Here is a 12,144-nt window from a genome sequence, read left to right as displayed (position 1 = left end):
TTTTGTGTTTGTTGAAATTATCAAAATGCATAAGCCATCTAAGAGATTTCATAGAGAGAAATGCTTTGAACCTTGTCTAAGAAAGCCTGTTTTGAAGGATAGAGACAACTGCTGTCAGTAACTCCACTACCCACTGTAAAAATTTTGGCTTAAAAACGTGGGAGTCTACAACAATGGCTTGACACCTATGAGGTCCCTTTCTCTTTCTTTCTTTTTTGAGTGGACTACTACTGTGTAAATAAATCACACCACTGGTTCTCACTCTCATCCTCAGAGGGTATTCAGACAGCACTACTTTCGCTCCAGTCCTGTGTGTGTGTACTGTGTACTTGGTATTCCCTACATTATGGGAACCAAATGTTTTTAGGTCCCCATGAGGAAAGCAGCTTAGAAAGTGTTTTCAAAGTTTTTTGAAAATGTAAAAATATGATTGGTAGGTTTAGGAGTAAGATGGAAACATGGAAACCAGTATGTGTGTGTGTGTTTGTCTGTGTGTGTGTGTGTCTGTGTGTCTGTGTGAATTTGCTCTAAACAAACATATGAGGAATACATTTATAAATGATTTATTATTTATTTGCTGTTATCCAGAATTATATGTATTTGATCATTTTCTATGTATTATTATTATTATTATTATTGTTAGGGGTCTAAGCATCAAAGATATGCATCTTATTTGATGGATGTCTTAAAGGGTTAGTTCACCCAAAATTATGTCATTTATTACTCACCCTCATGTTGTTATACATCTACAAGACCTTTGTTTATTTTTGGAACACAAATTAAAGGGGTGGTTCACTGTTTTTTTTTCTAGGCTTGATTGTGTTTATGGGGCGCAGTTTAAAATGTCTTAAGGCTTCGTTTTTAAAAAAAAAATGCTGTATTTTTCTTATATTTTACCTATATTCTACACCGCTGTTTCCATTGTCATTTGAACAGCCGAATTGACTTCCTGCTTCTATGATACCACTCCCTCTGAAATACGCAAATGCTCAGATTGGTTAGCTGGCCCAGTGTATTGTGATTCGCTGAAGTGTCCGGAAACGCCACGCCCCTTACCATTAGCTGATATATGTGCTTCAGTGGAAATGTAAATAATGGCGTCTATATTATAAAATTGAGCCCGAATCAGACCCAGATAGCAGTAATAATGAAAAGGGTCAAGCAGAACATCTGCATGCACGGTTTATTTCCGTTTGTATTTGTGTCAAAGTGTTTAGATATGCTGTCATTTGTAAATGTTACTGCTGTTTGTTAGCTTTTAATATACGGTTTTATCCTGATTAAAATTTTACTGTAGCCGAATACATGACTGAGTAGTAGCATTTTTTGTAAAGGTAGTGTTTAATTTATAGCATGAACAACTGTTTGTCTATGAACATAGAAGTTTGTTGGTGTTTGTTGGCGTTTGCTAGAAAAGTGTGCAATAGAATTTAGCTAACTGGCTAGCGGAGCAAAAACGCATTGGTCTTTGTTTTATGTCCTTGATGCAACCAAAAAATAGCAACAGAACTGTACATTTAAAAAACATGTACAAACAATAAAACGTACTTACAGTTAGGGGCCCATAAACAGCAGTTTCTGCTTCATCTTTCAGTAATAGCATTGGTGCAAATCCAGCATTGAACTCGTGTAGATTCTGGAAGCTGTCTTCCGCGCCGCATCCAGTGTAGACAGTGTTTTTTAGAGTCTATGGTGTAGACAATATCACTGATTATTATAATGGGTTCTATTATCTTTTGACTCGTCACGTCGCGCCGCTCGCGTCCAGCGTAGACTCTTCCACTTCCATATGCCGCGCAACGTGGCCTCGCCCACTTTGTTGCGTGTTCCCGGGGGCAGTGTTTTGATTCTGCTTTTGGGACATTACATGTACTTGACATTACCTCCCCTACACCTACCCCTAACCCTACCTGTTAAACACTTTATTCCCACTGTTAAATATCTGTTAGGCACTTTATTTCCACTTTTCGAATATTTTCTTAATTTTTATTTAAATTAAACGCTACTCTGAGCTGATATGCGATGAGAAAAGGGAGAAGAATGAGATTGGTAAAAGGAGGATTCAAACTCGGTTCTGTTGCATCAAAATCTAATGCCACACGTCTTACTCTACATGCCACTGATTCTGTTGTAAGCATGATTTGTTTTGTAACTTTGTCATATGATAATGGTGGGCAGGGTTAGCGTAAATAGCCTCTGTCAACAAGGAGGGGTATTTCCACTTGGTGTAAATAGACACTCTGATAAAAGATATGTTTTAAATGTCACATAGTAATAACTCTGGAATGTTACAACTGCATGTATCCACTTCTTTCAAGGAAATCCTGTCCCCTTTAATGTTAGTGAAGCCACCACTTGGTGCTTTCCTTGGCCTGAATTTGAAGGGAGAGAAAGCACTAATAAAATTTTCCTCCTTTAATTATTATTATGAGTCTGTATGTGGTAATAAGGGACTCACGCCTGCCTCGGGTACTAATCACAAGAAAAGCCAAGACAGAAAGGGGTGGAGGGGAAGAATGCTAGATGGAAGGGGGGGGGGGGGGGAATAGTAAAACCCCCCCGAAAATAAAGCAGAAAATAAAAAGAAACATAAAAGAATGGGAGCTGAAGGAGGTCAGGCCCATCACAGGCTTAGCATTGCCTTCAAAGATGGCTGGGACAGGTGGCAGCTCGAGACAATCTCACTCTGCAGAGCAGCACCCTCTCAGGAGGAGATAAGGGATCCCTCTGTCCATCCTCCCCCTCCTCGTCTCCCACCATCCCCCCACTCTCCTCACCTCTCCTCTCCGCTCTGTACTGGAAGCTCTTTGATGTGTGTGGAGTGGGATGACTGGCTGGGTCTGAAGCACAGGAAGGGTTCAGCGCAGAGGTCTCTGAGGTCCCCGCAACTCTGCGCACTCATTAAGGCAGTGGGGCCGGGTTAATCAGCTTTAAAGTTTACACACATACGCTTTTGTCTCCTAGCCCTGGCGAGCCACCCCTGGGCACCACCTGCTTGATAAAGAGGCAATGAGGGAGAGCGAGAGACAGCGAGAGACAGGAAGAGAGATGTTCACTCCCTGACTGTCTAAGTTGCGCTTTCTCTCTCTCCTAAGGCCTGGTCTCTCGACAAGATCTGTGTTGTCAAGGATTATTTGGGAAGTTTTTGTTTGGTGGGACAGAATAAATGGATTACAACTCCTGCTTGTTTTGGGGCCATAACTCTCAGGGTGACAAGAGGGATGCAGGTTTTCACTGAGGGACAGAGCGAAGTACAGAATGTGGATGTGTAAACAAAGGAGAACAAATGACAAATGTGAAAAATGAAAACGCAGTGAGTTGTGCCAATTTATCTTCTGTTGGAGCAGAATCAGAGAGCATCAGCTGTTGAAACCAAAGCTAATTTTATTTACAATGTATTTAAAATGGGAAAGTCAGAAAGTGTAGTGGCTAACACTTTTGAAATAGGAAGAGAAAAGCTAGTGAGAAATTTAGGAGTGAGACAAATGGAGCAAGTTAGGTAGGTCTTAATTTGCCCTGAGGTGCCGACCCTTATCTACCTCTGAGACCTGATTGTGATTACCTTCTTTCTTTCTTTTCTCAAGTGGGTGGAATTTAAACTAAGTGATGAACAGCAGAGAGGGCCGGAAACCTACAGTTCGACTCACAACACTCACTTTACCAACCAAAATATTTATCCATCCATCCCTCCTCTCCTTCCTTCCCTCCCTTTGTATTTCTGCTTTGTTTCCCATGCCTGCACTCCACCACCTCAATTCCAGACACATTTGGTACGTTTGGATAATTTATACAGCTGTAATTAGCCCATTACCGTCACACCAATCGGGAACTATAATTAAACAGAATGCACAAGTCAACAGCAACCCCCACAGAGCAGCGCTCAACAGCACTTGTGTGTTTACACGCAGACACAGCTGGATCCTGCAGCCTGTTTTCGGAATGCTTTACAAGACGCATACTGCCCGCAATATTCAATGTCCTTAAGGAATGCTTTCACATCATGAGCTTATCAACTGCTTACAAGCACGCACAGGTGTGCATGGGTGTGTTCAGTTGCCTGTGATACTTTGTTTTTTCTGGTTTGCACACACATGTACAGTGAAATAAGCACTTGCTTTCCCATTGACACGTACGACTTGCACAGACTCACAGGGTTTAATGCTAGTTGGCCCCTCAGTCATCAGTTCTGTGCAGACGAGCGTGTTTGAGCAGTGAGATCATGAGCAAGCGAAGTGGCGTAATGAAATCTGGCAACGTGCAAGGCGCACACATAACATAGAACAGCACAGATCCATCATATGTTCTACATTACTGATTCACAAACTCACCAGCCTCTCTCCCTTTCCTTATAATTATCTTTTACACACCTCTGACAATTTATCATTTGCTTATTTTTTTTTTTTTTGTATAAAACACATGTGCCAGGTTTTCAGAAATGTGCGTTTTGTATTCAATCTGGTTTCATGTGGTTTGGAAAAATAGCAATAAAATTTTTTCCTTAAGCCTTGAATGTGAGATCTTGTAAGATTTTATTTGTATTTTAAAAATAATAATAATAAAAATGTTAATAGAAGAATATTCCACAAGGTCTTTTTTTAAGAACTTATAATTCTTTTAATGTGGCGTAAGATATCAGGACAGTTGTATCACCCTGACATTTTTGAGTTTATGCTGCCCAACAAATGCCCCAAAAAACATACTCATCATAGGTGAAGTATTTGTATGTATAGTTGCATTTTTTAATGTGTGTGTTTTTTGTTTGTTGGTTTTTGAGGGAATGTTTACATCATTGACTCAGAGGTGTTTGGAGGATGGTCAGTAATGTTTCGCTGTTGATCATTAAAAGTTTTCTCTTCTTGGTTTTGTTTCCGACTTATTAAGTGGCACAAGAAGCAGTTATTGTTTTCTCAATCTGATCTGTTGGTCACAATACAATTACCTCTCAATCAGGGAGTTAACATAACATTATGGCAATCCCCTAAAGAGCATTTGTAATGAAACTTCAAGAGAGAGAATAGGAGAAGGAAAGAAAAAGTAAGTCTTCATAAAATGATTATGGGAGTGAATTTAGTAAATGCTTCAGGCCGTATCATCCTCCTAAAATAATAAGCTGTAATTGTGATCATATTCACACTCTCTTTTCTGTTCAACGAGTGCTTGTGTTCCATCAGGAACTAATGAGTCTGGTCAAAGTTTGCCTTTAATCAGCTCTTTCATTAAAACCCTTTATAATCACGTCCTAATGAATGTGGTGTGAAATAATGACAGCAAAAAATTGCCTCTGCATTATGCATGGCCACAAAAAGTGGTAGTTCAAAGGCAGGGCTGTTGGGAAAGGTAGACCGAACTTTACAGCATGCTTTTGAAAACGTTTAAACTAAATGAGTAACTTTGGGAAAGGGTGCTCCATTTGCTCCCTTTCTAGGAAGTCTTGTGTCACTATAGGCCTGATGAAGTACTTCCTTGGAGGCAATGCACTGGTGTACTAGAGATTAGAGGCCATTTCTTAGCCAAATACTGGTTGTCCTCCTGTTTTACTTTGGCTGCAGAACCAAAGTCATTTATCTCAATACAGTAGCTTCATTGCAAATTCAAAAACTATATAAAAAATAAATAAATAAATAAAAGTACTTATAAAATGCAGAATTACAGTGCTACAGCAAGGTACCACACCTTTGAAAATACCCTAATTAATAATATTTTTTATTATATTGCTTTATGTATTAACTATTTATAAGAGCTGTACTCTTAGTCTTTGAAATATTATGACTCACTTGCTTATTTTTTACTATCTTACAAGAAAACCAATAAATATAAAATGTGTTTTGCCATTTTAGACTGCTAATTGACTGCTAACTGCTAATTGAAGATTAGCACTTTTCACTTGATAAAGAAGCTGGATAGAGAATTAAACTTCTATAGATTGAAATGTGTGTTCTCTCTCTCTCTCTCTCTCTCTCTCTCTCTCTCTCTCTCTCTCTCTCTTTTTTTACAAGATGGCATCGTACACTGTAAAAAAAATCCTAATTTTACAGAAAATAACTAATTTTTTTTACGGTCATTTTCTTTCATTTTAAATTATACTCAAAACTCTGTAAAATTACAAAAATGTATGTAAATTAGCAACTCGGCTGTTATTTTAAGTATTATGACATTAATGAAATATGACAGTAATTCACATATTTTTTTTACAGACAATTTACTGTATTTTTTTATATAGTATTTTTTTCTGTTTTCTTAAATTACAAACAAATAAAATTACAAAAATAATCAGTAATTAAACAGTAACAAAACAGTTAAATGATAAAACGGTGAATGGCAGCCAAAAAACCCGTAGAATTAAAGTAAAATATCCTAATTTAAATAAACCGAAAAACGCTGTTATTTTACAGGTAATTCCTGAATTATTGCAATCAAATATCTTCACTTTAAATTAAAGTAAGATATCCTAATTTAAATAAAGTGCAAAAAACTTGTACATAAATTTTCTTTAAATGTTAAAAAATACTGTTATTTTACAGGTATTTTCTAATTTGATTCAAATGACTGGCAACAACAGAACATCAAACACTAACAGATCTCTCTAGATCTCAGCATCTTCACTTATTACAGTCTAGACTTTATTTATTTTATACAAAGGTTCTTATTAAAAAAACATTGGTGTTATGCTGCATGTTGCTTTAATTCAGAGGCAGTAACATATAGTTACATTAATTCATTCATGTGTGCTCTTTCTGGTTAAATGCAAGTGATTCACATTTTACAGTGAATGTGTTTTGTTAGTAACAATTCAGGATATACCTGTAAAACAACAGTGTTTTTTAGAGGAACAGGGTATGTAACTTTCTCATACTTTTTATGCAGATGTGCAGCTTTATTTAATAACAACCAATTTATAAATGCACAATTCAGGCCTTTACTAAGTGTAGCAGTGCAGTTATCTTCAGAAAAAAAGGAGCATATGGATTACTGGAGATATATATTCCTTTGTTCTCCCTAAACTAATTGCTGTTGTTCTCTCATGGACAGATAACATTATATACCATGCTTTCTTTGAAATGGAGTGCATAGGCTAGGAAAAAGAAGGCGATGGGAAACTCTATTTAGATACAGACTTTTTAATGTAAACAACAGAGTGAAAGTCAAATATACATCTGTTGTTCATGCAGAGAGAGAGAGAGAGAGAGAGAGAGAATGTGGGGGGGGGGGGGGGGGGGGGGGGGGGAGAGTGAGAAGGAGAGAGAGCAGTTCATTTCAAAGGTTTGTGGGGAAAGAATAAGAAAAAAATTAATAAAAAGACTTGATTTTGATTTCCTTTTCCCTTTTCCTCTGATTTCCTCTGATTCTGATTTCCTTTTCCCATTTCCTCTTAAATGATTTTACAGGAATTAGGATTATATAAAGCTAATATAATCCTAAAATCCCTTTTACTTCATTATGTAATATTAAATTACTTTTTGTTGAGAATTTTTAACATTTTTAATTTTTAAAAATAAATTTATGAAGTTTATTAAAATTGCTAAACTTTTAAATGAATATTACTAAGAACTTAAGAATTTGTATTATATTATATACTTCTCTTATTAGTTCTCATTTTTAATGTTTATTTTACTTGTCCCCTACCTAGAATTTGTTTGAACAAAGAATTAATTGAAAGTTTCTTAAAATTACAAAACTTTAAAAAAAGAAAATATCAAAGAACTTAAGAATTGATTTTAAATTTATGTCTATTCTATTTATTTATGTGTAGAATTATTTAAAATATAATAATTGCTGTCACCAATTCTTCTGTCATTATCATCACACAATGCATTTAGAAAACAATTGTGGTTTTCAAGTTACTTTACTGCTAGCTACCTTGTTATATTAGCAACAATAGACAGACAATATAAAACATTCACTTAAAGGTTGACCATGATCAAAACCATGATCAAATTTTAATTCCAGATCTTTATCATGAATGAAACATAGTTTGAAATAGTTTAATTTTTCAATATATCAACTAAAGGTGCCCCTAACAAGTATCACTTGCATATGAGTGAGGCTGATAGGAGAGAAAGAGTAAACTGCGAAGACACACCTGATAAAAGGAACAAGAAAAAGTGAAAGAATTGGTGTGGAAAGATGGTGGGGTTGATACAGGAGAGGAAGAAGAAGTTGATGAAGGAGCAGAGAGGAACGTGGGAGAGGAGGGTTGACAGAGTGCAGAGCAACTCTGAAATGAGCTACTGATAGAGTGGAGGAAGCTGAGTTTGGGAACATACAACTTTTGAGGAGCAAGGGAGAGATGAGTGTTGATGTGAGGGATGAACAGAATATTATGAGTGATGGGACAGGAACAGGGGGAATAAAACGAGTGCTGAAAGATAGCGATGAGAGAGAGAGTTGAAGGTTTACTGGAGTGCTGTACAGCATATGGAGAGTAAATGTTTTGTGGCGTGCTAAAGGAAGAAGTGGGGATGGGGATAGAGAGAGGTGGGGATAGAAAAGTTGTAATTACACTAAAATATTCCTAAAAAAATACTCTTAGCAACTGTATAACAATGTTTTGGCAATGTGAATGCAGATTTTTATGGGAAAATCTGGACTCTTTGGAAGATATCACTGTATTGTTTTGTTGTTTTAATTTTGTAATGACTTGATAACAAAATTTTTATAATTTCTGTTTATATGTGTTTCCCTGCATGCAGCTGGTCATGAATTCTTTCTGCTTCCCTGTTTGATTTCTTTCTATGTTCTTTTCATTTAAGGACAAGAAATAGTCCAACAGCCCTCAAAAACACATTTGGGTCTAATGTCAAATTCTTTCTGGCTTTCTGGACTTTTTGATCTGATCAGATGTGATTTTCTCAAGGACTAGTGTTGGAATGAGAGCTGCAGTACTTGCAGTTTCACCATTTAGCTTTCTGAGTGCCGTCACATGGTGTATGAAACGCTAACAGCCCCTAATAGGTGAGGAATGAGGTAAAGCAGGGCTTTACAAATGTGAGCAGCTCACGGCATGGTGCGGCATTAGGCCCAGATGTTGGCCATTGGTCTCTGGGCACAGCCCTTAAACACCTTGGCACGAGGATGCCAGATGTTTTCAAGCTAAAAACAGATCCGCTTCTCTCTATATTAACTCTGTTTTATATTTTACCAATTATATATAAATACATACATATACGCACGCACGCACGCACGCACACAGGTTTGTTTTGCTATCAAAGTGAGGACATTCCATAGCCGTAATGGTTTTCATACCGTACAAACTGTACATTCTATCCCCCTACACTACCCCTACTCCTAAACCTACCCATCACAGAAAACATTCTGCATTTTTACTTTTTTAATAAAACATTGTTTAGTATGTTTTTAAAGCTATTTATATATGAGGACTCATGAAATGTCTTCATATTTCATGTTTACTTCGTAATAACAGTGTAATACCCATGTCACTATACAAATTTGTGTCCTCACAAATCACAAAAACACACAACACACACACACACACACACACACACACATATATATATATATATATATATATATAAATTAGGGGTGTAACGATTCAAATTATTTACGGTTCGGTTTGTATCACAGTTTTTGAGTCACAGTTTCGATATGTTCAGGGAAAAAAGGACTGCTGTCAAATAAATATAAAGAAAATAAGAACAAATAATCTAACTACAAGCAACAACACAAATAAATACAAGAGAACAAAGACACAAATAAAATAAACAGTGATTTCCAGGTTTTTCAGATATCTAAATGTAAAAATAAAGTAATCAGTTGTAAAATAACATTGCATATTTGACTATAAATTAAAGATTAATCTTTATTAATGTTACAGAAGCTATTCAATCAAGAGCAGTGAGTGATCCCCTTTCCTTTTAGTGTTTGATTAACATTAAAAACACAGACAGGAATATTAGGCTGCTGTCACTTTAAGACATAATGAATCCAGTACACTGATACTGTACGTTCACTTAAGATGTAACGACTATATCTGCTAGGATACTCACCAAGACGGGCATGTTGACATAATTTTTGTGTGAATTTGTCCGTTCAAGCTCAAGACTTGAAAGAGAACTCAATATTTGAAGCGAATGAGAACTTGTGCTGTGAGAAGATTTGTGTGAGCAAACCCACGTGGGTTGATGAGTGCACACACAAATGTTCTCACAGAACGTGCAAGTTCTCCTTTGCGTCTTCTGGCTCTTGAATGTTAAATTGGCAAGGCTTAAATGAGTTTAGTTTAAACACAGATAGCAACATGTGCTGTTCAGGTCTGTCCTCTGCTCGCATGCTATCAACATTCAGGTGATGACGGCGTAAATGACCGGTCATACAGAGCATACAGACTCTGTAAAGAGACTGTTTTGTCCATGTTTTCTATTTTATTTTATTATTATTATGGCTGTTGTTGTAATGTATTGGGAAACTAGAATGCGTATCCATTGAGAGAAACATACATTAGTCAAATCAAGTCAAGTCAAGTCATCTTCATTTATATAGCATTTATTCATTTATTTACAATACAAATTGTTTCAAAGCAGCTTCACAATGATAAAAGGAAAATTAATGGACAGAGATTGTTTTGGCTTTACAGCAGCTCTAGGAAAAAGTTATTATCGAGCTAAAGTAAGTTTTTGATTGAATCACTTCCGTTGTAAAAATCATTAATTATTAACATAGGGGCCACTTAAATGACACCTTTTTAACTGAAAACAGAAGGCTTTTAATGCATTCTTGCCGTTCATTTACGTGTTTAATCTATAGGTATGCGCGTTTGAATGTGTATGTGTGCAGACCCTTTGTCTTTCTTTACAAAGTGGCATCGCCAAATTACTTTTCTGGCCTGCCTAATACAGAATTATTAGTCTTTTCCATGTGTCCATGTGAACTGGAATCTTTTTGATAATGTTTTATCTATACATAGGGAAAGGAAAGGGAAGGAGGCCTTTGCAGGGGATAGTTTAGTTGACACTGCGTTGTCGTCGTGTCTAGGCGCAAGTCCTTCGTCTCATCTGGATACGGCCTGGATCTGGCAGACTACGGAAAACATTGGGATAAACAGAGAGAGACTAATATTAGCGTAGACGCCATTCTTCTTATGATGTATGATACATACTTCTTATGATACATAAGGTGTTATGGGATGTGTTCCCGGTTCCGGCTGACCTAATTTATGCAGCCTAACAATTTACATGATTTGAATTATAGAAGTAGATAATGTGTTATGTGTATGCCAGGTTAAATCATATTATAGATGCGTGACCAGATTTAAGTTATACTGCGGTGCAAGTGTGTGCCGAACCGTGGCTGGAGAATGGTACGGTTCGATTTTTTACCGAGAACTGTTACACCCCTAATAATAGGCGCCAATCGCCATGGTCGAGCACCCACGGAAAAACACAAGATATTCTCCATTCATTTTAACCAACAAAAACAATTACTGCAGCTTTCAGACACAATTTTGATCTCTTTTTTATAGTTTATTTGAGGCCGTTTATTTTTTTAATGAGAAATGTCGAGAGGCATTACTGTAACGCGAGAGCGCAACCATGTAATGAATCTCTCCGCTCGCAGGCGGTTTTCCTTCACTCTAGCACAAAACTGGATGCGCACTTTCAAATATACAGTGGTCTTTGTCTCATGGCTCTGCTCGCTCAGATTTTATGTTTGCGCACAAAAAATTTTGTCCCGTGCATTCATGAATATACTTGCTCTTTCTCTAAACTTGTCTTCTCTTCTGTATTTAATGTTGCCAGAAGCTTTCAACCACCAGACTTTCACGATTGACTGATGAAATAACACAGTGCACCTTGTAAAGAAATTACAGATTCACATTTATTTCATGAAATAGCATTTTCAAGCTGATTTTAGATGCCCTTTATGATCTCACTGACATGTCACACTATGTCACTGACATTACATTACCCAGAATTGTTATGTTTGCACACATGCTTTAGACACCAGTTCCACAGGATGTGCTCCAATAGCATCAACACCATGGCACAGTATCTCATTCCCTGTTCAGGGAACCAGATTACATTTTCAGGTCTTACAAATTCTTCTACAGATTCTTTTTTAACCTAAAACAGAGGTGCACTTTTGAACTCAAAGTGATTCAAACTCAAATGTTGAGTTGCTTTGAAAGAT

At 36.8% G+C, this 12,144-nt stretch overlaps 1 protein-coding gene across 4 annotated transcripts in view; it reads left to right on the top strand.

Moving 5' to 3' along the window:
• The window catches only part of gli3 (GLI family zinc finger 3), a 147,768-nt gene that overhangs the window by 71,217 nt on the left and 64,407 nt on the right, over window positions 1-12,144 (top strand). The gene's annotated exons all lie outside the window — the stretch shown is intronic.

The sequence above is a fragment of the Ctenopharyngodon idella genome, chromosome 23 (genome assembly GCF_019924925.1).
Source record: "Ctenopharyngodon idella isolate HZGC_01 chromosome 23, HZGC01, whole genome shotgun sequence".
NCBI classification, from domain to species: Eukaryota; Metazoa; Chordata; class Actinopteri; order Cypriniformes; family Xenocyprididae; genus Ctenopharyngodon; species Ctenopharyngodon idella.
This window is presented reverse-complemented; position numbering and strand designations above follow the sequence as displayed.